Source organism: Protopterus annectens, chromosome 9.part0 (genome assembly GCF_019279795.1).
Source record: "Protopterus annectens isolate FY-2018-M chromosome 9.part0, PAN1.0, whole genome shotgun sequence".
Taxonomy (NCBI): Eukaryota; Metazoa; Chordata; order Ceratodontiformes; family Protopteridae; genus Protopterus; species Protopterus annectens.
The window spans coordinates 1336168400-1336195867 of record NC_056743.1 but is presented as its reverse complement, the minus strand read 5'-3'; positions in this window follow the sequence as shown (position 1 = coordinate 1336195867).

The following is a 27468-nucleotide window of genomic DNA, read 5'->3' as shown; positions in this document are numbered from 1 at the left end:
TAAAAGCCACAAACACAGAATTTATGAAAATTGTCAAATTTCAATGTAAGGGAATAGCAGGCTGAAGACAACATGGCCACCGAGTAGGGGTTGCTAAGGGGAGAAGCCCAGTCTGAGACATGTAACCAAGCATTAGTAGGCAATCCTATGTAAATGAGTGTTAGGATAGTGAATCGCACTTTTACATAGCAAATGAGCACAGTCAGTGGAGTGTAGGAGTAGGATATGGGGAGGAACAGAGTAGGAGATAGGTGACATCACAAGGGGGGTATGTATGAAAGTAGTGCAGCTCATTGGAGGACAGTGGCATCTGTTAGGTGTCAGTTAGACATCATGGAAAGAGGTGTGTCAACAGGTAGGCCAGGGAAAGCCAAGAAATGGAAGGTGTATACTGTGGATAACACCAAAGTTTCTTGCAGAGCGGGTATGCGTGCATGTGCGTGCCTGTAAACTTGAGTAAGACAGAGTTCGCGCGTGGAAGCGTGAGTGCGCGCTTCTAAGCCAGAGTAAGCATGTATAAGGCTGTTGGAAGACCTGTAAACTTGTTTGTACTGGTGTGTGTGCGTTTTAGCCCGAATAATCAAGTTTTAGTCCGTCTAAGCATGTATGCGCGTGTGTGAGCTGCTGTGAGCATGTTTGCGCTTGTATGCGCGCCATTCCCCCTGAGGAAACAGAAAGGAAAAAAGGAAGCACAACAAATAGCAGGAAGCTACCAGGTGATACTAGTAGAGCTAGCAGGTGAAAACAATCCAAATCAGGCAATAACACAGGCAGACCACTAGCCTAGCTGAGCCCAGCACTTAAAACTCTGCAAACAACACTGCAGTTTGTTTCTCACAAGAGACACTGAAACACTGGAGTATGCTACTAGAAGTGAAAACTGAAAAAACTTCACTCAGACAAAAAATGCTAGGGGCTGCCATTGCTGTTATAAGATGACATATGCAACATGCTGAGGGTGGTGACAATGCAAATGCTGCTGGACAACCCACAGTGAGGAGACGGAGAAGAGTGTACAGGCCCAGGGTCACCTACCAGGGGTTACATGAGCTGGAGATAGTGGAACGCTATAGAGTGGACAGAGACCTCCTGCAGCAAATTGTGGAGCTGTGCAGGCCATGCCTCACACACAGAACCAACAGAGGGGAACCCATCCCAGTGGAAACCAAGGTATGTGTTGGCCTAAGAATACTAGCAACAGGTACCTTTCAGAGACCAACTGGTGATATGATGGGGATATCACAGGCATCAGCATCCAGGGTACTGCACCAGTTCCTGGATGCCATGTCAGCACATGTCGGTGATCATGTATATTTCCCTAATTCCCGTGAGGTATTGGCCAGCAATATGCGTCTCTTCCAGCAAATAGCAGTATACCCTGAGGTCGTGGGTGCAATAGACTGCACACATATATACATCAAAGCACCAGCAGGTGAGCGAGGTAGGGCCTACATTAACTGCAAGGGCTTCCCCTCCATCAACTGCCAGGTCGTGTGTGATGTCCAGGGCATAATAATGAATGTGTGTGCTGGCTGCCCTGGAAGCTACCATGATTCCCATATCTGGCATCTGATGCAGCTGTACCAGACATTTGCCAGTGGGGACATCCCACATGGTCACTTAGTGGGGGATGCTGGCTATGCACTGGAGCCATGGCTGATGACACCCATCAGAAATGCACACACACCTGAACAAGAACGCCATAATGAGGCACACGCACAAACACGAAATGTAATCGAGCGTGTGTTTGGGTTGCTCAAGTCACGGTTCCGGTGCCTGGACACATCTGGTGGAGCCTTTCCATACTCACCAACTACATGTACCCAAATTGTCATGGTATGTGCTATGCTACATAATATGATCCTGCGAAAACAGCTGCAACAGGACCAGCATATGCCTGGGCCAAACAGCCCCCCACCAGTGCCAAGGCCATCACAGGCAGAGCGTAACTCGGAGGAGGAACAACCTGAGCCTGCCCCAGTAGGCAGACGGAGGCGTGCCCAGTATGCCTTGGCCTTGGCAAAGAGGCAATGCATAGCACATACACTGGCTCAGTAGGAACCCTGGAAATTATACCTCTCTCTGACTCGCACATATAGTAAAAGGGATGCCTAACTTGACACTACCTGTTGCCAAACATGTATAGGGAGTGCAGTATGCACATCAGACATAGGCAGCCCTTCAGCAACACCTGAGGCATGATTGCCATGTGTTAAGCAATGTAAGGTAGTGCTAAACAGCATTTACCACCATGTTGTATATTCAAACTTAATGACCTTCAGTAGCATCCTACCCTCACCAAACATGAGGCCACAATATGAAGACAAGATGATCAATTACAACAATTGGCTTAAGTATTGGTGTCAGTGAAAGGGGATTCAATGCCTGGCAGCCTGGGATGAGATGCTCGACAAGACATGATGCTTTGCTAGGGATAGATTTCACCTATCACCTGTGGCCTATTGGATATTGCCAAAGGCTCTTGTCACCCCCATAATGCCTTTTCTAGGTAAGGCTCAAAACACAAACCCACCTCCATAGGTATCACAAGGGATAAGAAAGTATAAGTAATGCTACTCAATGCCAGAAGTCTAAACTGCAAGATGCACACACTCCAAACACTCAAACCTGGTTCAAGGCTCCCAAGAGCACCCTAGCATTCACAGGTACACCTCATACCATGCTTTACAGCTGCAAAACATGGAACAAACTACAAAAGGAGGGTGAGTATCAATATTTGTCAAAGATACCCACACCCCAGGTTGGTGGCACAGCATGAAGCATCAGAGACTACCCATGTGTAACCAACAGTGGGTAAAACCACCTTCCAGTTCATAGCCTGCTACAGACCACCCTCCTAAACCCAGGAACCACACTTGGCCGACTGGAGAACACATGAAAATATGAAGATCTCCCCAAACACCATTATATTGGGTGGCTTCAACTACCCAAACATACACTGTGAGCATTACCCTAGCTCCAACACCCTAGGCCAAAGGTTCCCAGAATTTATAAACCAAAATGCTATGGAACATCTTGCTACCACTTCCACAAGAGGGGAAAACATACTGGACCTGATCATCACCAACATGGGGACTCTATGCCCAAGACCAGAAGTGTATCCCTCACTGGTACGATCACACCAGATAGTAATCTCACTGGATATTCACATCCCCACCCCAGCCCATGGCCAGAAAACCACAGTGAAAAATGTTCACTAAAGCATATGTCACACACCTCAAAACTGAGGTGGAATCCTTCACAGCCCCTGTGTCTGTGGAAAATATGGCCCAGACCTCATAACCCTTTATAAACGCATTCTATGAAAACTGTCAGGAATGCATGGATCATGCAATCCCAAATAAAACCAAGACCCAATCCTCCAAAGGCAGGCATCCTGTTTGGTGGACCCCAGCCATAAACAAACCATACAATACAAGGAGGAAGCTACTATATGATAGATCCAAATCACAAAAAGGGAAGCCATCTCTGACCAGTATTATTGAAAAACAATGTCCACACATAAAATTGTCTAAGGCCATCTGTGAGATAAAAATCGTACAGGACACCAAGGATAATCACAAGGCATTCTTTACTTATTGTAGGAACCTGTGTGGGAATCCCCAGGTATGTTCAGAATTAGTCCAAAATGACAAACAATACAACAAACCCACAGACATTGCCAACATCCAAGCTGACAGGTTCAGTGCAAACTCCCCCCCCTCCCCACCAAATGGGCAAATATCTATCCCAGCAGAGTGCTGGCCCCCTGACATCGCAGATGCTCAGGTAACAGCCAGCCCCTCCAAAGCAAAACACACAGCATCAATGGGACCAGACGGTGTCCTGGACTGTGTCCAACATGAACCCCAAGAAGAATTGAACACACACATAAAACCACTGTTCAATGTCAGCCTTAACACACGATATGTACCCAAAGAGCAGTGTACAGCAACAGTGGACCCTCTCCACAAAGGTGGTGCCTCAACGGATACTGCAAATAATCGCCCCAGAAGCCTGACTAGGTTGGTCTGCAAAGCTATGGAAAGGGTCATCATGGACCTCAGAAATAAACATATTGGGGACACACAGACACTAGGTCCTACCCATTTTTCCTTTGTTAAGGGCAGATCCTGCCTCTTAAACCTGGTTGAGTCATTTGAAACAGTCACCAAGGCCATTGACGAGGGGATGGTGGTCCACACAGCCTACCTGGACCTTGCAGAAGCCTTCCATACAGTACCCCACTTGGTCATCATAGATAAGATCACCAGCTTCAATAGAAACCCCTGTGTCACTAGATGGGTTGCAAACTGGCTCAAGGACAGAACCCACATGGTCTGAAATGCTGGAGCCATGTCAGACCACAAACCAGCTACAAGTGGCATCCCACAAGGCTCAGTCCTGGGACCTCCCTTGTTTGGTATATATTTCTCAGAGGTACAGGCCAACACAGAAGGACTGTTGGTGAACAAGTTTGTAGATGGCTGCAAACTGGGCGCCATAATCGACCCTCCAGCTGACACAAGCATCCTACAAAAGGGCCTCATAGAAACAGACAACTGGTGCCAGAGCCATGTTCTCAAGCTAAACACAAAACAGTGTATAGTCCTCCCCTTTGTCAAAAACTAAGTGCCCACAAATTACTACATATGTGGTAACCTATTAAGTATGGAAGAAGCGATAAGGGACCTGGGGACCCAAGTCGATAACAATCTCACATTCGACAACCATGTGGCCAAAGTGTTCAGAGAAACATTTCATATAGCCCACCTAATCATGAAGGTAATCACATGTACATCAGTGGAGGTCATTGTGCCTCTTAACTCATCCCTCATCAGGCCCATAATTGAGTACAATGCCCCTTGTGGGATGTACCTTTTCAGACACCTGCAGCAGCTGGAAAGACCACAAATGTACCTCACCAGGAGGATCAAAGGGCTCAAACACATGCCAGTCACTGCCCGGTAAAAGAAACTGCAGCTCCCCTCAGTGGCATACTGCCTGCCCAGAGGGGATCTGTGCCAGATGTATAAAGCCATGTCCAACCTGGAATCAATGGACATGCTGCACCTTGGAAAATCAGAATCCCATCAAGCTATGCGCTCAAGAGACCTGAACCTCAGGACTGAAATAAATAGGACATGCTGGAGTGACAGATCTATAACCCAGAGGCTTCCCCACTCTTGAGTAAACTCCCACTCCAGGTTAGCCAGAGTCCCTCATTGACTCTCTTCAAGAGGAATCCTGATGAGTGGATGGGAGATTGTAGGTTTACCCTGGGTATCACTTCTATGTCACTGTTAGCCAGAGGCACAGTATACTAACCATGAAAAATGTAATGGCAAACTCCACTTACAATGTGTGTTGAAAGCCAAACACACTCTGGCTAGGATTATAAATGCCCTAGGGCAGATAGCCTAGTATGAACCTATGAACAGAATCACACACCAAGTAGTACAACTGTGGTCACTGTTTGCCAATGTCCACCCAAGTTGGTGAATACACAGCAATGTCAGACAAGCCTGGTTTAAGTAGGCCATAGCTGAACAAAATGCAACATGCTCATAATTTCCCAACTGGCCCTTAACTAGTCTGGTCTGCTCAGTATGAGCATTTACAGCAGTGATGGGACTCAAACCCATGATACTGTGCACCATAGTGAAAGTACTGAACCACTACACCATGACAGTATTGCAGTATTCAGCCAGTATGAGAGAATGTTGCCAAGTCTTTGCAAACTATCCCATGGAAACCCTGCAAGCATAGCATAATCCCTGTTGAGTTATGACACAAAGGAGTCTGGCAGTAAGAACACAACATGACTTCCAACACACACAGTATTAATGTCAATATTGGTCATGTTCACACAAAACCACAAATGTAGTGGACTTCAGATCACAACATATGGAAAGGTCACACTGGGCATGCTCACACACTTGGATAAATGAGACACATGTCAGGCAACAAACCATGGAAAGCCTGAATTGGGCATGCTCACACACTTAGGCCATGTCTGAGTATAGCAGTCAGTCACACATATCTGGCAGCTGTATGTGTTAAGCCAGGAACCTCCCACGATCCAACAATCCACCCTGTGCACACAGTTAAATGACAACAGACACATATATTAATATACCGGAACCCTGTCATGATCAAACATGTTACGCAGATACACACGTTGTTCACAGAAACTGTGAAAGCTACGGCAATAAAGACCTGCAAACAGTAGCAGCAACAAATATTGCGCATCCCAAACACAAACATAGGTGCAGAGCTGAATACTAGGCTGTCTGCCCTGGGGAATTCATAAGCCTAGGCAGAGTGTATTTGGCGTCTGCCTCCCCAGTAGAGTATCCTACTGTGCCTCTGTAAAGTAGGTCACAGAAGGCACCCTTTAAGGCTACTTTGCTGTGCCTCTGTCAAGCAGGGACACAGTGGAGATCCCAGGGGTGAATTTGCAATTTCCCATCCATGCGGCTGTATTTTGCTGGAAGAGGTTTGGTGAGGGGCTATGTCTAACTTTAATTGGGATTCAATTCCAGAGTGAGGGGAGCCTGTGAGTAATGAATCTGTCCCTGCAGCATGTCCTATTTATGTTTGTGCTGAGGTTTACGTCCCTGGAGTGTGTAGCTGTAAGGGTCTTGGATGTTATGAGGTGGAGCATGTCCATTACTTCTGGGTTGGAAATGGCTGTGTACGTCAGGCATAGATTACCTTTGAGTTGGCGTTAAGCAACTGAGTAGAGCTGGAGATCCTTTAGCTGAGCTGCATAGGACATCTGTGTGTAGCCCATGATTCTCTTGGGGTGATACTGTTGTGTTCACTGTAGTTGCCACAGGTGTTGGGTAAGGTACACCCCAAAAGGGGCATTGTAGTCAAACATGGTCCTGATGAGTGAGTAGTAGAGGGCCACAATGACCTCACATGATCTACATGCAAACACCCATGTGAGAAGGAGGGCTATACAAAGTTCTTAGCAATGACTCTCTGTCAATGTGATTAGCAAAGGAGAGGTTATGATCTATCTGGGTCTGTGGGATATTGCTCTGTTATGTAGTAGCTTCCTCCTTCTGTTGTACAGCTTATATATGGCTGGGGTCAACCAGACAGGTCTCCTGTTTTGGAGGAGTCATGGTTTTATGTGGGATAGCATGATCAATGCATACCTGCAGCTGCTCATACAATGCGTTTGTAAAGAATTCTGCAGATTGGTCTGTATTAACCTCCAGCACGGGGCCTCTGAAGTATTCCACCCCAGTCTTCACAAGTGCAAAGTCTGCTTTTGAGAAATTCTTTACAGTGATTTCCTTGGCTGGGTGTGGGGATGGGATATGGATGTCCAGGGAAAGTTGATCATGGTCTGATCTTAACAGTGACAGTTCTACCTCTGGTGTGGAGCATAGAGTCCCCATGTTGGTGATGATCAGGTCCAATATGCATTCCCCTTAGTGGGTGTGGAGACTGGTTGTGCCATAGCACATGGATTCACAAATTGTAGTTGCTGTAGGGTGATGTTGAGGGCTTGAGTAGTATCCCCAGTCAATATTTGTGTACCTGAAGTCAACCACTATAATGGTGTGTGTGAAGACCTTCCTATCCGACACTGTTCCCAGGAAAGCCAAGTGTGGTTATTAGGTATGGGTGGGTGGTCTGAACTACACACCAAACCAAAAGGCAGTTTTGCACAATGGTAGGTGTATATGTATGGCCTGTCATGCTTAGTGCAGTGGGACCAACCCAGAGGTGTGTGTATCTGTGATGTATATGGATACACCCCCTACTTGTGTTCTGTGTCACAAGTCCTGTGGTCACGAAGCATGGTATAGAACATAACCTGGCAGTGCCAGTGTGCATATGTGACCCTGAACTAGGTTTCTGTGAATGCACAGATATTGTTATCCCCCATACTGAGGGATAGTTAAAGATGTACATTCTTCTTTGGAAAGACTGATGATGTCAGCACCCTATAAATACAGCAGGAGAAGGGAATTTGTCCAGTAATGCAAATAGCGCACTGTGCTAATGCATCTGTCTCAAGTATTATAACATAGTTTGATAGGGGCTTGAATCCTGCAAATGCTGTGTGTGTGTGGCTGTAATTCTTTGTAAAAGGACTGGCCATTTTGAAGACTGGGATAACACACTAAAAGATGTACATTCTTCTTTGGAAACACTGATGATGTTAGCACCCTATAAATACAGCAGGAGAAGGGAAATCATCCAGTAATGCGAATAGTGTGCTGTGCTAATGCATCTGTCTCAAGTATCATAGCATAGTTAGGTAGGGGTTTGAATCCTGGAATGCTGTGTGTGTGTATCTGCAATTCTTTGTGAAAGGAATGGCTGTTTTGAAGACTGGGATAACACACTAAAAGATGTACATTCTTCTTTGGAAACACTGATGATGTCAGCACCCTATAAATAAAGCAGGAGAAAGGAAATCATCCAGTAATGCGAATAGCGCACTGCGCTAATGCATCTGTCTTAAGTATCATAACATAGTTAGGGAGTGGTTTGAATGCTGTGTGTGTGTCAGTTATTCTTTGTAAAAGGAATGGCCATTTTGAAGACTGGGATAACACACTAAAAGATGTACATTCTTCTTTGGAAACACTGATGATGTCAGCACCCTATAAATACAACAGGAGAAGAAAAATTATCCAGGATTGCAAATAGCATACTGTGCTAATGCATCTGTTTCAAGTATCATAGCATAGTGAAGTAGGGGTTTGAATCCTGCAAACACTGTGTGTGTGCCTGCAATTCTTTGTGAAAGGAATGGCCCTTTTGAAGACTGGGATAAAACACGAAAATATGTACATTCTTCTTTGGAAACACTGATGATGTCAGCACCCTATAAATAAAACAGGAGAAAGGAAATCATCAAGTAATGCGAATAGCGCTGTGCTAATGCATCTGTCTTAAGTATCATAACATAGTTAGGGAGGGGTTTGAATCCTGCAAACGCTGTGTGTGTGTCAGTTATTCTTTGTAAAAGGAATGGCCATTTTGAAGACTGGGATAACACACTAAAAGATGTACATTCTTCTTTGGAAACACTGATGATGTCAGCACCCTATAAATACAGCAGGAGAAGGGAAATCATCCAGCAATGCAAATAGCACGCTGTGCTAATGCAGCTGTTTCAAGTATCATAACATAGCTAAGTAGGGGTTTGAATCCTGCAAACACTGTGTGTGTGTCTGCAATTCTTTGTGAAAGGAATGGCCCTTTTGAAGACTGGGATAAAACACTAAAAGATGTACATTCTTCTTTGGAAACACTGATGATGTCAGCACCCTATAAATACAGCAGGAGAAGAAAAATCATCCAGTAATGCGAGTAGCGCGCTGTGCTAATGCATCTGTCTCAAGTATCATAACATAGTTAGGTAGGGGTTTGAATTCTGCAAACGCTGTGTGTGTGAGAGGGGGCAAGGGTGTGTGTATGTCCGCAATCCTTTGTGAAAGGAATGGCCATTTTGAAGACTGGGATAACACACTAAAAGATGTACATTCTTCTTTGGAAACACTGATGATGTCAGCACCCTATAAATACAGCAGGAGAAAAAAAATCATCCATTAATGTGAATGGCGTGCTGTGCTAATGCATCTCTCTCAAGTGCCATAACCTAGTTAGGTAGGGGTTTAAATCCTGCAAATGCCATGTGTGAGTTTGTCTCACAGTTTGTGAATGAGTTGTGTGTTTTGCTTTCATTATTGTATGACATATTATTATAACAGTAATTGCCATGCACACATCAGGAATGTGTTTGCCACATACAGATATGTACCTGTGACCTATAATAGTTCCTATGTGTGAAGCCTGTCCCATATGAATACAGTTGTTACCTTTGCCGCCATGTGCCGCAGCTTACCAGACCTTAGGCCATACATGTATGTTGGTGACAATGCAAGCTACTGCAGTGATCTGTGTCCTAGGCCAACTATGTGACACACACCGATGAAAGCTTTGATAGATTAATGTGGGTGACAGTTCATGGCTGCAGTATATGTCAGACATGTTAAAACACAGCAAAGTCTGTGAGTGATGGCCATCCAGTGTAGGTGTATGGCAGCTGTTGCTGATATGCATACAGACACCTTCTTGCTTAGGTGATACACAGAGGGACTGCAGAATACCTTTGGAAATGTGAATATCACAGGATAGACAAGATAACACCTGTCCACATGTACACACCATTACCCATTCTACATGATGGGTGCTACCACCTACATGGTACTGTAGGAATACTATGTTAACTACATGCCAATGACAATGCCACAGTAGCGTTACAACAATATACCATGGCTTGAACAACAGGTATCTGTCCGTATGATACCCTTGTGGTGGTTAGGTGTGTCATGTGTAGAATGCATTGTAGGCCACTGTATGTATTTGCAGTCATGGATGGACATATCCATAGTGTGTTGGCATGTACATGAGACTGCTATATGCCAAAGGGTATTGTTCCCAGGGATGTGTGGGGCTCAGTAACAATGGCTACTGGTATAGTGTAGTACTGCAGGGATATCACTGACACCAGGTTCCTACGTCTGTGTATCAGTTGAGGAGACACCATGTAATGACCACTGAATGTCAGGCTATGTAAGCTGTGTATACTACCAGAATGCAGACCACTGACATGTAGAAACCGTATCACCCACAGCATACTGTCAAACCATGTCATGTTCCATGCTGACCATGTTCACAAATGTACACCGGCAAATCAGTGATGCAAACATCACACATGTACTGTCCACACCCCAACACATGCAGGCACAGGTACACACAACAGCCATGTGGCACATGTGCAGACATTACACTTTGGGAATAAACACTGGTGTATACAAAACTGCAATGACAAACATAATTAATGCATCATGCATGCTCGAATCTACCCACAACAATATCATTACACTGTACTGTTAACAACATGATAATATTACTACAGTGCTATGTAGTCACCCTCTGCATCAGTACCATGCTATCCTGTTCCAGCATCAATGTTACAGATGGCAGGAGGTGGCACAGTTTCATCATATGCACAGGGTGTGTACTTGGTTTGCCAGAGTCTGCCATTGACACATCCAATCGACATGTATGTGTGTGTGTGTGTGTTAGTGAGGGACAACAGTACAAGATGGGGCAACGTTGCTGTGATGTGTGTGTGTATGTGTTAGCCCTAGGTGTTAGCATTATGTGTGTGTGTATGCATGCACACAGTTCCACCATGTGGCTGCCATATACGGGTGTTTGTGGACAGCCACAGACTGTACCTGCCAGGTCATACAGGTCACTGTCTCTGGCCACGGACACTGTACCTGTGCCTGGCAGGGGTGCTACGGACAGTATCAGGTACTAAGCCAGACTGGGTACTGTCATCAGAAGCAGTGGGTTGTTGACTGGACACATGTCCCTGCTGGGACTGTCCAGAGCCATGTGCATGTGGTCTTCTAGGATGGTGTAATGACAGCACAGACCCAGCATTGCTGGGGCTGGTACTGGCACTATGGGAGCGGCTGTGGGTTTGTTGTCGTCCATAATGACTGGCAGCTGATAATGTTGCTGACAGACGTCCATGTTGATGCCTCAACTGTCCTGCACTGTCCTGGCTCCTGGACATGTAGTTGTGGAACAGATCTAATGTGTCCCCCCAACGTCTATCAATGACCTCGCTGATGTTACGGATGGCAGACGCAACGTCACGCATAGTGTCATTCATAGATGTGCGATGTGCTCTAAGCTCTCTCAGACCCTGTCTGGTGTACCGTTCCATACATGCCTGTGCCTGCATTACAGCCCGGAACATAGCTGAGATTGATATACCTCTGTGGGCATGTCTGACAGGGGCAGTACGAGGACGGATTCTCCCACGAGAACCCCTGGACATCTCCCTGTGTGGTACCATGTCAGGAATCTGGCCATGGCTGCTGTGAGAGGATGCATGTGCCAATGATACCACACTACCCTTGTCAAAGCCCACTGTATGCTGTCCTTCAGCTAAGGACATTGGTGACAATGGATGTATCGGCAGGATGACTGTGCGCATTGATGGGGTTGACTGCTGTGTACTGTCAATTGGATGACCAACGACAGACCCTGTCACACCTCCCTGTGCCATTACACATGTATCATCATTAGCACTATCCCCAGCAGTGGCTTCAGGTTCCCTGCTGCACTCCACCAGAGCAACATCAGAACCTGTGAGAGGAAGATAGGAAACACAGTTTACAAATGTGTACACGATATTAGCACACAGGCACAGATGCACACAGGCGCACATGCACACAGGCGCACATGCACACAGGCGCACATGCACACATGCACACAGGCGCACATGCACACATGCACACAGGCGCACATGCACACAGGCACACAAGCACACAGGCACACTCCTCAGTACAGCAGATACAAACACAGACACACCTGCAATCCAACACATACACAATACTGTTTTAGGGTGGGTGACTGTTTCACAAGGAAAAACATCACTGCACACATGTCAGCATGCAGGTTGTGTTGCACAGGAACATGCAGTGCAAGTGCAGACAGCCCTTGTTAATAACAGTATACATGTACTTGATGCTTGTGTGTAGTTGTTCAGTGATTGTCTCCACCCTGGGACACAATGTGTACAAGGACATAACAATGTTGTGCAAGTGTTACAAGCTGTGGGTGCATAGATTTGCACACACACACACACACACACACACACACACACACACACACACACACACACACACACACACACACAACACATGACGGTGCTACACAATAACAGCTATGTGTACTTTTGTGGTCAGTGGAACTGGATGTGGTGTAGTAATGTGAGTCATGATCAACATGCTTCTTGTGGTCAGTCAGCAATAATAATGTGTGCCAGACAGGCAGCTAGCATGCTGTACCTGAAGTGCAGTAACATGACTACATCCACAATTACACAGCCACTTGTTACATGGGTGTGTATGGTGGCCAATAGTGAGCATTGCCTAACATGAATGTATTATTTGTTCCAGACTGTTGCACAAAGACATGATAGGCCTCTACCCCTCAGGTATATTATGTGTGCTGCGTAGATAAGTGGGATGCTGAAGGCTGGCCATACAGCAGATGTCATAATTGGACATGTGTAGCAGGCTAAGGTGTAGTGTGTATGCCAAACATGTGTGTGTTGTGTACATGTGTATCTGGTGTGCCTATACAATGTCCAGTACTGTGTTGCCACACATGTGTGTCATGCTCTGTGTATTGCATGTGAGTGAGGCAGCTACTGAGAATAATGGGATATGCATAGTCTCACAGCAAACATGCACAGCATGCATTATGTGTAGGTGCGTTACATGTGCACACACTGCACCTCCATATGACATGCACATGTCATTAGCAATATTATTGTTATTACACACTCATCAGCATGGATTGGCTGCCTTGCTGTCACTCCAGAGAGACCTGCAAACATATGAGAGTGATTGCCAGTTGCCACAACTGTGCCTTTGATACTGTGAGTATGATAAAGTACAGTAGTACAACAGATGGCTTTCACAGGTGTACAGATTATGCTCAGAATATCAATCTTGCAGAAGATTGGGCAGGTTAACAGCTACACAAACAGTACACATCTCACACACACATAGACTACCAGTACAGAAAACAGTCAACTACAGATATGGGATGTTACCTGCACACTCCATTTCAACATACTGTGTGGCTCCAGCCTCCATGATGACACATGTTTGTGGATGTTCTTGTTGTTGGCCTGGAGCCACAACACTTAGGAGGTGTTCCTCCACACTGGTGAGGGGGGGGTGGATAGTTACCCCACCACCTGTGGCAAGCTGTTGTCTGTGGATATCAGACGCACGCTGCCGGACATGTCTAATTAAATCACTGCAGTGATGGCATACCTGCTCATATGTCCGGTTATGCATGCCTATGTCATTTACCCAACGGACAAGTTCTTGCCACAGTGCAGCCCTCTCATGCTGGTTCTGGCTGGTCCTGGAAAACAGCACAGAGTAATTATGCACCAGGCTCTGGTGGATCTCCTGATCCTCTACTGCTGTATACGGTGGGTTTCTCTGATGTACCATCACCCTGGAAGGAAGGAAAAGAAAAATATGTGAGCAAGTCATGTGGCACACTTAATATTCAAATGTACTGATATCACTTCACTGCCATATATAGCATCTGTCTGTCTATCAGGGATACACATGTTCGATACCACATATCAGTGCTCAGCCCACAACTGTCTGACAGTGCCTGCCACACTCCATACAACAAACTAGTATACACCAGCACTCGGCACACTGTTTGGGATACAATGCACAACCTCACACTGGGGTATGTATCAAGCTAATGGATGAAGAATATTGTCGTCCCATGCAATGAATGCAATACACATGTACAGTTTCAATGGTAATTCACCCTAGTCTTTGATGCCATACCCCTACCTGACATACATGCACAGTTGTTACTAAAGCCAGCATACTGCTATCACAGAGTATACATGCTGCCAGGTACACACACATACCCTGTAACACACATGTGATTGCGGCCATGGTACAGGCATCATTACACGCACATTACACATACATACAACACACAAATGTATGACGACACAGATGAGCATTAACTGTGTACCTTATAGTACTGTGTGCCCCTACTTATAGATACCTATGCATGAGGTATGTAATCTGTGCAGACTACAGGTAACACACCAAACAGTGTTACCACAGAATGTGAACATACACCATACTGTAGTGTTTAGGCCTACAACATCAGGTAGTACAACAGTTCATATGTGAGCTGGATTCAACAGCAGTACCACTTACTAAGCATTCATGTATTGCTTCTGCCTATGATGGGACACCGCAGTCGTACACAGGGAACTACGGCACAACATATGCCAATCTACTATGTTTGCATCCCAATAACTGACACATCTTTCTCTGGCCTCACACCAAGGACACCAACTACCATGACAGACACAAACTCACGCTAAGCTATCACACCTTTACAGACCTTGCACACAGTCAGTGTCACACTCATTCACTGTCACATAGCTGGTATTGCACTGAGTACATGTGTGTGTGCATTGTGTCATAGGTAGGTACTATGCTATTGGCCCTGGGCCTAGGGCAGCCTAGCCATATGCTACCCTGCCCTTTGGTACACATGTACTGTGATTTTACTTGCTCCTGTGAAACGGTTACACACAGGTGACTCACAGGGCATATTACCTATCTCCATGACATTCATCAGGGGTATGTATGACATCTACTAATGAGGAGCCTTGTTTGTTAATGCTGGGTGGTTTAGTCCAGGGTATGGCATATTTGTGTACAGAAACCTGTACCTCCAGCATGTGCTGTTTAGTGCGGTGACAGGGATTAGGGCCCTAGGTCATGTAGGCTGGACGGATTGTGAGGTGTTGCCATGGTGGTTGGCCAACTGGTATGGGTGTGACATAACTCTGTATGTCCAGCACTGGTAACCTCTGTGTAGGCAGTATGCAAAACACTCTAGCTGTGGTTTTGTGAGTCAGTCTGCATAGGGAATGTGTTTGTGGCCATTATCAGTCTTTGTTAGGTATGTCTGTGGCCTTTCCATTTGCTGTAGTTCTCATGGGAGGTACATACTGCATAGGACATTGTGAGGTGTACAGGGGTACACTGACTTACATTTCCCTAGCTGATACACCTTTTGTGATGACACGTACCATGTACAGGGATTACAAGACTAGTGTGCCACTGTGGATATCAAAGGGGAGGCTATTGTACACCTGTGTCCCATGTTCCCTTCTGACACCTCCAGTGGTAGGCAGGCAACCACCTATGTGGTAGTTAGTGGGTAACATGTTTTGGAATGGGGTATGGTACTGCAGTATCAACACTGGTATTCTGTCCATGCCTTGTTCACCAGGCACCTGTTGCAGTACATCTGCCCCCATGTCCCCCCCTCTCACTCTCTCTTTATATATATATCTATATATATTTATATATATACATATAAATATATATATCAATATACACACACATATATATATATATATATATATATATATATATGTAAATATATATACATATCTACATATATGTATATATATCTATATACACACCGCTATATATAACTATGTATATATATATATATATATATATATATATATATATATATATATATATATATACATATCTATAGACATTCATATCTATCTGTATACATGTATGTATCTAAATTTATATCTATATACGTATTTGTCTATTATATCTATATGTATATACATATTCTCTATCTATCTATCCATATATCTCTATGTATCTATACAGACCACTCTGTCTATGTACATATATAGATATATATAGATATATATAGATATGTAGATATATAGATATATATATGTATATCGATATATAGATATATGTATATATATATATATATATATATATATATATATATATATATATATATATATATATATATATATATATATATATACATACACACACACACTTCTTAACATCCATTGCTGTACACATACATGCACATGTATGTACATGGACAGCCCACTTTTCATGGTGGGAATATCACTTCTGCAACAGTTGTGAGACATACCATTCTGTAATGATATTGCACACTGTTGTGCATAATGCATTATGCTGTCCTCAAGCCATATAGCTGTAGCAGGCCTCACTGGCTCAGTCCCACAGAAGTTCACCACCACATGACATATACCTGCACTGCATGCTGTTTTTCAATGCCACACACTACAGCCTACATTGATATGTGCACATAGCAACCTTCAACTACATATGTATGTCCAGCCTTCACTAACAGTTGCAGTATGTCCCTTGCCCTATGCACATCTTCATATACATATAGATACAGACTGCTAACACATATGGACAGTTCACAGTATGTAGATTATTAGATTATGTAGTTTACATTACCTTTGTCTCTGACAGCTTTTTTTCTGGATTGCTGGCTTGCTAGCTTGCTGGCTGGCTGGATGGCTAGCTGCCTGTATGGCTGAATGGCTGGCTGCCTGGATGCCTGGATGGCTGGCTCGCTGGCTGCCTGGATGGCTGGCTGGCTGCCTGGCTGCCTGGATGCCTGGAGAGCTGGCTGGATGGCTGTCTGGATGGCTGGCTGGCTGCCTGGATGGCTGGCTGGCTGGCTGCCTGGATGGCTGGCTCGCTGGCTGCCTGGATGGCTGGCTGGCTGCCTGGGTGGCTGGATGGCTAGCTGCCTGGATAGCTGGCTGGATGGCTGCCTGGATGGCTGGCTGGCTGCCTGGGTGGCTGGATGCCTGGATAGCTGGCTGGATGGCTGCCTGGATGGCTGGCTGGCTGCCTGTGTGGCTGGCTCACTGGCTGCCTGGGTGGCTGGATGGCTGGCTGCCTGAATGCCTGGATAGCTGGCTGGATGGCTGCCTGGATGGCTGGCTGGTTGCCTGGATGGCTGGCGGGCTGGCTGCCTGGATGGCTGCCTGGGTGGCTGGATGGCTGGCTTGGTTTTTCTTTTTCTTTTTTTTTATTTTGGTCTGTCTCTCTGTCTGTCTGTCTCTGTCTCTCTCTCTGTCTCTCTCTCTCCCTCCAGTTGCTGCAATGATATTATTGCATGTGTGGACTGGCAGTACATGCTGCTTTTGTAGGTATCTGCACACGTGCATGTGATGGCCTCTGCACCAATTGGTGACCAACATTTACTAATTGCATGCAGCCTGCTGTGTGGTAATTGCAGTTCTCACTGTGATTTCAGGACACTGCTATAAAATGTTAGGTTAGGTAGGTGTAGGCCTTTCAGTTTTGCAAGGTGGGGACCATGCTGGGTTGCTGTGGACACTGTTGTGTCAGTCAGAAAGTTGGTATGTCTCTCATATCTAAGGCTGTGTTATAGCCACTGAAATGCATGTTGTACTGAAACCTGACTGTTGCTTTTTCCATTTCACTCTTCTCAGTGTGTATGTTAACTCACACCTGCTAATGCTAACACCGTTTACATGGGAGTATGTACTTTCCTGTGGGAGTTGTGGATTAACTGGTATACAACAGTAGTTCTTGCAATGTGTTGCTACGGCTTCACTATTTTCCCTTTACGTTCACTCCTTGAAGGCCTGATATTTTTCTTTACTGGAATGTGTTGCTATGGCTTTCCTATTTTCCATTTACATTCACTCCTTGTAATGCATGATATATTTCTTTCAGCAGTAAGTTCTTATATGTTTGCTGTGGCTTGGTGGCACTACATGCAGTCTGGTGAGCCCAAGGTCTGGGGTTTGACACTTACAAGGGTATTTTATTTTGCTGCTGAGCAGTACTAGGGCCTTGTATTTTGTACTAACAATTATGAATATCAGGCACATGCAGTGCTTGTAAACTGCTATACTGTCATTAGTTTGTTAGATGGCTACATCCTTTGATATTTCTGTGTTGTACTCCTACATGAGGGTGTGCTTGTGGGATTAATTCTACAGCTATTTGCAGAGTGTGTAACAGCAGACAGGCTGATATGCCTGTGTATTTCTGACACTTGCAGGCCTCAGATACTCTCAGGTATATATTTGACCAGCCTCAGGGAAAGGTACATATCAGTGGGATACACCCGTGATATATTTCAGATATTCTGCAGTTGTGACTGTGGGGTATTTTGAGCATATGTATTACTACACCATTTCTGACATGCAGGTAGTGTCTACTTTAACTTATTGATAGTCACTATTACGTGGGATACCCCACCTTTCTGCCTACTGTTAGTACATTTCACAGGGAGTCAGTGGGGCACAGGTAACTTTTTTTGCAAATCAGGGACATCCCTGTAAATCAGTCACAGTTGGGAAGTCTGGCCTCATACCTATTCAAATATGGCGGTGTTTATCCTGCTCTGATACTGTGTGAGGTTTGTAAGGTGCTACTGTAACATTATTACCTCCTAGCGTGGCTGTTTCTCTTATCACACTAATGTAATGCAATTCCACAAGAATTGCCAGTAAGGATTCAGGGAACAAGCTTTGTGTAATGGCCTTCCTATATTCCCTTTACATTCACTCCTTGTATTTCATGATATATTTCTTTCAGCACCAAGTTCTTGTATATCTGCCGTGGTTCAGTGGTAATTCATGCAGACTAGTGTTTCCAAGGTCCGCGGTTCGAGACTGACAGGGGTATTTTATTTTGCTGATGAGCAGACTACAGGCCTTGTCATACAGAGTGACTAAGGCACTTTTAAGCAGTTGTAAGCTGGTTTGCGCAATGCTTACACATGCACACATTCGCTTAGCTAAGCGCACACCCGCTGACCACTGCTTAAAAGTGCTTACTCCCGCTAACACCCGCGCTAATTTCTTTTAAAGAAAAGAAAATAGGGAGATAGGAAAGTGGTGAAAAAGGGGGCACAAAGAGGGTAGGACAGTAGGAAAACACGCTCAGGATGTGCAGGAAGGATGTAGGGAAGGCCCATAGCTGCCCATTTCTTTATCAGCAACAGCTGTGCATATGTGTGAAATATGGTGTGAAATTTGAAACCTTCCACCCCTGAGAGAGGGGTGAGAACAACAAAATATGTTGTACTGCCAATTAGAATTATCAGTTTACATGTCCAGTGGACATGTGTGCGAATTGGGCAGCTATGTATGGGGCATAATTTTTTTGTGGGAACAGAGTGCCCTTTTTTTTTTTTTTTTCAGGTGAGAGTGGAATGTGAGGTACAGGAAGTAGGTATATTTGGGGAGGTAGGTTGGGGAGGTTAACAGACAAGACAAACAAGATGCATACAGGGGCGGAGTATGACACATGTGGGGGGTAAACACAAATGACGGGGACGGATGTTTGGATATCGCAAGCCCATGAGCCCACAGATGGCAACAGTGGAACTGAAATCCCCACCCATAGGCAGTTACCACTGCGCATTCACAGCCTAGGCCGGGGCTGTGCTGGGGGCTGGATAGAACGGGCAGGCACACCCATGAGTTGCACCACCCTCGCCTCAAGCTGGCATAGGGGATCAGTCACAGAACGCCTGATCTCACTACATACCACAGACCGGGCCCTATGGAGGGTGAGTGGAGGCTCTCCTCTGGCCACGCTTGCAGAGGGGGACGAGCCCCATCCCCTGCAGCGCTTCCACCCGAAGGTGGCACAGGGCCACCGGAGGAGGAGGTCCCGGCCTGGGCACTGGTGCCAGGTGCACTCGCCAGCTGAGGTGGGAGAGGTGGGTCCGCTGGAACCCGCCTTCCCTGTTGTCCTATGTTTAGCAGTATTTTATGGCATTTTGGGTTAGTAACAAACAACACCATTCAAAATTAGTTGTAACAGCATGCATCAGTATTTCCATTAACCAAACACCCATGAATTCCGAACATTGAGCAGCAAGCATAACACATGCATATTTAGAACAACAGTGCACATTCCAACAGCATGGAGGGTTGATTGGTGGCAACAGGCCATCAGGTTTGGATATGTGAACGGGGCACATGCATCAACATACATGCAGATATGTATGAACCAACAGGACAAATGTCCATGGAAATTAATTGTGAATACACATACCTGGTTTGGTGTGGAATGGCATCATTTGTGAAAATAGGGTAAGGTGGAGAAATTTTACATTAACGACTTAAACTACCTATACATATACTGTACATTCCTAGTAGATGCAGGTATATATCCCCTACATGTATTAGTACAGTTTCCTGTATGTAACCTTAGGAATGTTGGTGATGGGGATGTTACTGTTACATTAATATACATTCCATTTTTATACATATATGTTCATATCTGGCTGTGTTCAGGTACAGCATCCTGCTACATTTGATTTATATGGGTCTAGACAACTGTGGATGTTCAGCATTTCATACAACCATACTATTTCCATAATGCAAGGGTACAGCAACATATCCAATTTGTGGGATGGACACAGTCTATGTTCTGTATTTTATTTAACACATTACACTCTTTGGTTGTGGCTGTCTCATTCATTTCATAATGTAGTGACTGCAGTATACCTTTATTCCAGACTTATTACAGCTTTCTTGGTAGCTTCAAACTGTCTTTCTCACACTCTCTCAATTATTTTATATTTACATTTCAGACTGGTACTTAATTCTAGGCTTTATTAACATTTATTACTGGTTTACAACAACCCTTTCCAGCTGACTCACTTATTTCATATGGCAGAATTTACAAGGATGTATTTGACACTTGTCTATCCTTTGTTGATTGATTACCACTCATTTTCTGGCTGCAGCAGTTATCTGATATTACAATACAGGTGGAAACATCTATTTGAGACTTGTTTAATCTTTATTACTGGATTGCATTACACTATTTTCCAGGCTGCATCACTTATCTAATCTTACAATACTAGCAGAATCTTTCTTCTAGGCTTATTTGACCTTTATTAGTGGGTTACAACACTGAACTCTTTTACAGTCTGTCTCACTTATATTCTATGACAATACCAGCTAAATAATTACTAACCTGCCTGGTGGCGCAACCTCAGCAGCCTATCAGCATAGGCTCACTGATTCGCGGAACGAACACCTGCAGCTGTAATATAAAGGAAGTAATATTGGAACATACGTCTCCATACTATAGGCTAGGATAGCATTTCTTACATACTTACTTACATGGATACTTACTCAGTAGTGGGGCGTTGGGCATTTGGCTGGCCTCCTAGATCCAACGGTTCAGTTGGTCCTCCTTCCATCGCTTCAGTTCCGCATAGTGGTGATGGACCTGTTCACCAGTCCTTGGAATGCCTATGGCACTGGTGAGATCATGTGCCAACCGGTTCCACGCCTCTGCCTTGTACGCACCCCAGTGAACCTGGCCTTGCAAGAGTTGTGCTTCATGATCATGGACTAGGAGCCAAACCATATATTTTGACTCCTCAACACCCCACCTTTGTGCTCTAAAGCGACTTCCCTCTCCTGCACCTGCTATCCTGACTGCAAATGGGTACCACAATCAGTTATGCTGTGTATTCCCGCCTATGGGGCTTATATATGCCGGTTTTCCCGCACTTATCTGTGATTGGCCATTTTGGATATTTATCAGCTTAAAAAAAACTGTTTGTCAATCTTCTATTTCCATTCATTCCTATATATATGTTAATACTGCATTTCTCAGTACAACTGTCATGGCTTAGTGGTTCAGTACTTTGACTGTGGTGCACAGTATCCCAGATTCGACCCTGGGCATTGCTTTTTATTTTACTACTGTCTAGACAGGCTAGGAGGTGTGTCTGTGTAAAGGCGGCTTTGATACAGCTTGCCCAATGTTGCCCACCGGTAAGCTCCGTGCAAACGGCTTACGCTGGGTAACGCGTTATTTAGCTATGAGCACTCATATTATGCTGGGTGAAGTGCTGCTGAACTACGGGCACTCATTTTAAGCGTGGTAAAGCACTGCTCAACTCCGGGCACTCATATTAAACCTGTTAAACCGCTGCTCACCTGCGGGCACTCATATTAAGCTTGTTAAAGCGCTGCTCACCTATGGACACTCATATTAAGCTTGTTAAAGCGCTGCTCACCTATGGGCACCCATATTCAGCTTGCTAAAGCCTTGCTAAGCTATGGGCAATTCTGATCCTTTTTTTATATTTTATTATGTCGGATTTCTTCAAAAATACATGGCCCATTTCATTACATTTTACTTAAATTATAGTTTTATATATATAGTTTTATATATATATATATATATATATATATATATATATATATGTCAGGGGATTGTTTCATGCTTATTTAAATAAAAATGGAAAATGATGTTGTGGGGGCTCGAACCGTGACTACCTCCTCTTTGGCCAACATCTCTACCACTACGCTATTGCTACTTGGCTTACTTTGCATATTTAGATCTTATATGCTTTTCAATGTCTGCTAACTGTGGCTGAGCGGAGGGCATACCATAAACGAGCGCAACTATGGGCAAACATTTTGGAAATTATAAAAAAAAAAATTAAACTGCTATTTTTACGTTTTACATTACAGTTGGGTTTATAGTCTGTGAGGGCATGTGGTGTTGTGTTCCTTGACATTTCCGCGGACTCGCTCGTGGGTGTTTACTTTCAGGACTCTGACTCTTCTGGGGGCGTGTCCCTTTGCAGAACTCGGTATTCGGACACGCCCCCTACTTTCCTACACGGACCGTGTTAGCCTAGGGTATGATTCAGCATGCCCTCATGAATATGCATGGCATGCTGACGTCATACCGTTAGACTGCAGCCTCCGTGTAAGACATATTAACTCTTACACAGAGGTTTCGTGAATCTGGCCCTAAGTCTATTTCAGGAACCACAGCTATTGTCCTAACTGAACCTCAACCATAAAAAGAGCTGCTTGGGATCTATAACTTATACCTCAGTCATTAGCTATGGTTATTCTGTGAGACAGCATGTTAAGAAAATCAGAGCAAGATCTGTGAAGAAACAACAAGTCTGTCATCCTGAAAAAAGAGCTTTGTTGAGCAGTATAGTGACACCAGATAGATATACCTATGAAAGCTGCATACGTAAAACTTGCATGTGTGTATCTTGTGACCATAATAAATGCTTTTTGAAACAAAAAAGATATTTTTCAGAATCTTCAGCTTTGCTTTTTGGCACCCCTACATATATATTCTAGTCATAAAGTGTATTTGCTGGTTATTTAAAATATATGCTACATAGTGATAATTTACTTTCTTGGAAAGAGGAAGAATACACTAGCTATACTGAAGGCCTGCTAATTCATAGAGTAGTACTAGATTAACTACCCTTGCAAGACATTTTTTAAGCCTAGCCAATTATCTCTTGTAAGACTCAAACCCCACACTTTGTGTTTGTAAGGCAAACACCATAATCATTAGGCCACACTCTGAACCATACTTTCCATAGTTATTTATTGACATTTAATTACAGGGATAGCCTGACTACATAGTGGAGACCCAAGAAGAAAAGCTCCAAAGTATTACAAAACATTTTAAGAGCAATAATTTTAAGGTCTTTAGAAATAACACAAAAAAATAAAATAGCTTGAATAATTATACTAAATTAGACATAATGTGAAAACATTGGTTAAGAATAGATACAAGTTATTTGACACTGATTTAATAACTAGAGAAACGTTAGCCAGTTTATAGAGAAATTAAAGGTAAGTTAGTATAACACAAACAGGAACTGCAATGCAAAGTGAAAGAAAAGCAGGCTTATGTTATATTTAGAGAGAAAGCCAGGGGAGAGAAATTGATAGAAGTAATGAAGTGAGTGAAGAAGGGAGAGTACAGAGATGTACGGTATGAATAGGTATTTGTTCAAACTTCTTAGTTCAAGTTACAAAACCTTGACTTTGTAATTAATATATTCATGCCATATAAATGTACAATGAAAATGTTAAAGTTCTAAGGTTTCAGAGGTATGCTATTGAATCAAATATATTTCTGGTCCAAAAATTATAATTTATAGATAGGATTGTTGTACCTTGGGCATTCTGTTTAAAATCCATCTGTCATGCTTGGTTCTGAGTAAATGTATGTAGTACAAAGTACGGGTGTCACCACTACATTATCTGTGTAGCATGTAATTGGACTACTTTCTGCTGTAATTTGTAAGGGAGGTCTGTCTCTCGCAAGCATGACTTTGGAGCTTGGATTCTTGCAACCTATAGACTCAGAAATAAACCTCTCCAACGTCAAGGAAAAACTTTATTAAAGCAAAGCTTTTAGGTAACAACCCTTTATCAATGCTAATACCATTATTACACAGAATAAGCACCAATTAAATAAGAGCAAACAGGTATCACATGACTACAGCCAGCATATCACATGCACTGCATACATTTTTTTTTTAAATTACATTAAATATTTTGTTGTTGTATTCTTACTAAAACAGGTTTAATACTTACAGTATTGTTAAAACCAGGTTCAAACTCTGCATATAATCTAATAATCCATTCATACTCTTTATTTTCTAGAAAATTGTTTAAATACCCCCCCGGTTCCTTTCACTACTATGTCTATTACCCTAAACCGAAAACAATGGTCCTCACCCTTGTTCATGATATGACTACTTAGAGCATTCTTGTCATTTCTCCTTCTTATATCCGACTTACGCTCAATAATTCGCTCCCTCAGCCTTCTGGTGGTTTTCCCCACATAAAATGAAAAACATTTTACACAAGTGGCAAGGTACACCACATGGCTAGTATCACAAATTCTAAGAAGTTCTGTTTGATTATAACCACTATTTATAAATTCATCACCATCTCTTCTAGCTGCTGATTAAATTTCAGGTCATCAGTATTTAACTTACTGACCCCACCCAACTGAGCCTTCATTATTCCTGAAAACACATGAGGTGCATGCATACTTTGCTTATGCACATAACGGCAAGCATGGACTTCTTTTTTATGAATGCTGGTTTCTATTCTTTCTAATTTTTTTTTCCATACATATATCTAAGAACACTATCTCTTTGTAATAATGTTCCATTTTAAATTTAAGAAAATTTGTTGTGCCATTTAAATAAGAAATATATTCATGCAGCTCATCAAAACTCCCTTTCCATAAAAAAAAAAAAAAACAATCATCCACAAATCTTTGATAACATTCAGCCTTACTATTCAAAACATGCCTGTCACTATATATAAACTTTTTTCCTACTGATACAATACAATATTTGCATATGTGTTGGCCACTGATGTCCCCATGGCAACTTCTGCCTGTTGCAAATAAGGTTCATCATCAAAGAGAAACATATTTTTTGTTAACACTAGTTCCAGAAGTAAGCAAATATTCTCTATTTCATTTGCTTGCATAGACACTTCATTATTTAAAAATTCTCGTATGGCTTCAAGCACATAATCATTCGGAATTACCATGAACAGGGAAGTTATATCCATTGTCACAAATAAATAACCAAAATCTCCTTCTGGACTTCTTTTAACATGCCACTCCTTAAGTTTTCTCAAGAAGTCAGAAGTATCTTTAACCACACTAGAGCACATATGCAAAAACTGTCTTAGCCTTTGCTGCAGGTATACAGACAATGGTTCACTCACCCGACCCCTTCCTGAGACAATAGGTCTCAGTGGTGGGTTGGTGAGCGACTGTACTTTCTCCCTCACAACAATACTACTTACCTTATCTTATCTGGTAACTAGATACGAAACCCTTGACCCAGCAAGCACCTACTTCCCCTATGGTCAGACCTCCCTGCACTCCCATGACTCCTCCAAAGTCATTCAACCCTCTCATCGCCCTGCTATTAATGCGTGCTCCAACAAAATCCACCCTACTCTCTGGTACCCGAAAACATCCTCAACAAAGGGTCATCTTAAACTTCTAATGAAACTCCAAAGAATTCTTGATTATTTAAAAAAATCCATAACAAAAGATGGTGACATCCACCCTAACCCAGGCCCCACCATTAACGCTGACCCAAACCCCTGACGCTGCTAGAAGCCCAGCAGGCTCCCTACGATGCTTCACCTTAACCTAAGAAGTATTAATAACAAAGTTCACAGCTTGCATGCTCTACTTGCAACCCACTCCCTGACATCATGTGTCTCTCAGAAACTTGGCTCAAACCCAGCACTAAGGATGAGGAAGTCATCCCACCTGGGTATAACATCCTCAGAGCCGACAGAACCACTAGAAAAGGTGGTGGAATAGCAGTCATGTTCAAGAACTCCTTGAATATCATTAGGAATCCACTCCAACCTCCAAAAGTCCATAACCAGGAATTACTTGCTCTAAAGCTATCCCTAAACAACCAAAAAAGTATTAATCTCCTAGTCATATATTTCCTCCAGGCAACAATACTGAATACCTAGAACAAACTCTGAGTTGGCTTTCCACCTTCTATCCCCAGGAAACGATTATTTTAGGAGATGTTAACATCGACTGGTCTCTCCACTCCTCCCAACTAAATCCACTCCCCATTAACTTACGGATTTTCCCAACTTATTCATTCCCCACTAGAATTGGACATGCCCAACAAAGGAGAGCATCATAGATTGGATCCTTACTAACAAGGATCCTTCCAACTATACCTCAGGGACCCTCCCTAACGACCTTAGCGACCACCTTATCACTTTTATTATTAAACACAAATGCTCAACTACAATCCGCCGCCACACCAGATTAGTCAGAAACAGCAAGAATTTTGTCCCTGATCAATTCCTTGCTGACCTCTATGCTTGTAACTGGTCCATCCTAAAACTCTACCCTTAGATCAGAGCGTGTCATACTTTAATGACACCTTCCTTAAAATACTTGACTCTCACGCTCCCAAGCGACTCATTAGAACTAAGGAACGATTGCACTTTGGCTATCTAAAGGTTCTCAAACCAAAATTAAACTCAGAGATCAGGCCTGGAACAAATGGAGAACCACAAAACCCTCTAGATCGCATCAAGTTTCTTCAGCTTAGAAACTCAACCAAAGCTGCCATTATGTCTGACAAAAAACAATATTTCTGTCACCT